The sequence below is a fragment of the Arachis stenosperma genome, chromosome 3, assembly GCF_014773155.1.
Source record: "Arachis stenosperma cultivar V10309 chromosome 3, arast.V10309.gnm1.PFL2, whole genome shotgun sequence".
NCBI classification, from domain to species: Eukaryota; Viridiplantae; Streptophyta; class Magnoliopsida; order Fabales; family Fabaceae; genus Arachis; species Arachis stenosperma.
In genome coordinates, this window is record NC_080379.1 from 57687619 (window position 1) to 57689194 (window position 1576).

The window sequence follows — 1576 nt, forward strand, 5'->3', positions numbered from 1 at the left end:
TTACACGTAACTTTTCATCCTTTGTAAAACCTTTTTTTTCAAATTTAAATCAATCCAATTTGATTTATTTTCTATATACTCATTTGAGTACTAATTCAAATGAGTTGGTTTTTAAGAAAATTGATATTATTTTAATTGTAATTTTTTTAATAATAATATACATATCTTGTTTACGCTGTAAATAAAATATGATGTATATTTTTTCAAATTTTATATACCTTGTTTACAGTGTAAATAAGATGGTGAGTTCTACCCAATCCCCTCTGTTTCAACATGTAAATTACCCCTCGTGACGTGACATGCTTTAATTGGATGCTTAGTTTTAGTTTGAGTTAATTTAACTCAATAAGAGTTAATATGTTAACTAAAGTAGGGTAATTTTGTAATTAAATATTTTTATAAGAGAGATAAATATATAATTTCTATAAACATTAAAAAATAAAGTTATATTTTTATCATTGTGTAGAAATTCAATTTACCCCAGTCCCATTTCTCTTTGAAATTGAAAGAAAAAATCAACTCATTGGTGTTCCATATTTTGATGAACCAGGAAATAATAAGCTTCTGCGTTTCACCAACGGGCTTTTAGCCATCAATACTCAATCTTTATTTATTTTTTACCAATTTTATCCTTTATGCATACTATTGTATTATTTATATTATTTTTGTTTATATGAACTATCTTTTTCTATTATTTACTATTTTTTTATTAATTATTTATTGATATTATACACTTTTATAATTATAATTTTTTGTATTATTTTTATTTTTTTAATATAATATTGATCCTATTAAGAAAGTAAATTAAACAAAAAATTAATTGTAATAATAATAATAAAAAATTATAACATACTAAAAAAGAGTACTAAGAGTACTAAAATATACTGTATAAAAAATATCATAATTTTTTTTGATTTATTTCAATTACTACCAAAATAAATATTTAATTTTTTTATTATTTTTAGTACTCTCTAAAATTTATATTTGTTAGTTTTAATTAAAAGTATATTTTGCCAATTTTTATATATTATTTTTATCTTAGTGTATAAATATTAATTTTATTATAGAATTACTTAATAACATCTATTCAAATATCTAAATTAAAATAATATACAAAAATTATTTAAGTTGATGTCTATTTTAGTAATTTTGTATCTAAAAGTGATTTTGAATAGTGTAATCCAAACAACATTTATTTTACTATAATTCATTTTGATATAAATATTGCCAAACATAAATCACTTGATACAAACTTACTTTTCATCAAAATCAAGTTTGCAAAATTAATTTTATTCAAACTCCCGTTTGCAAACTGTAATCCAAACACACACTAAGTATTTAGAGAAAATAACTAATTAAATGGCCAGGAAAAAATATTTGAGTCTGTCAGAACACCGTGAGACCATCTCGACCACAAGGTTGTAGCGCGAACGATCCTCTACCGTTCAGATGGCATGCGCTTTGGAACAATTAATCACGCTCTGACCTCACGGTCATAGTTCAACCAAAGTCTTCTTAGAACTCAAGGATACAGATGTACGAGCCTATAGAACAGATCCTGTTCAAGTAAGATCGT

The 1576-nt window shown here is 23.4% G+C and overlaps 1 pseudogene; it reads right to left on the reverse strand.

Moving 5' to 3' along the window:
• Positions 1-1380: 1380 nt before the first annotated feature.
• LOC130972398 (small nucleolar RNA U3) lies at positions 1381-1576 on the reverse strand (annotated as a pseudogene).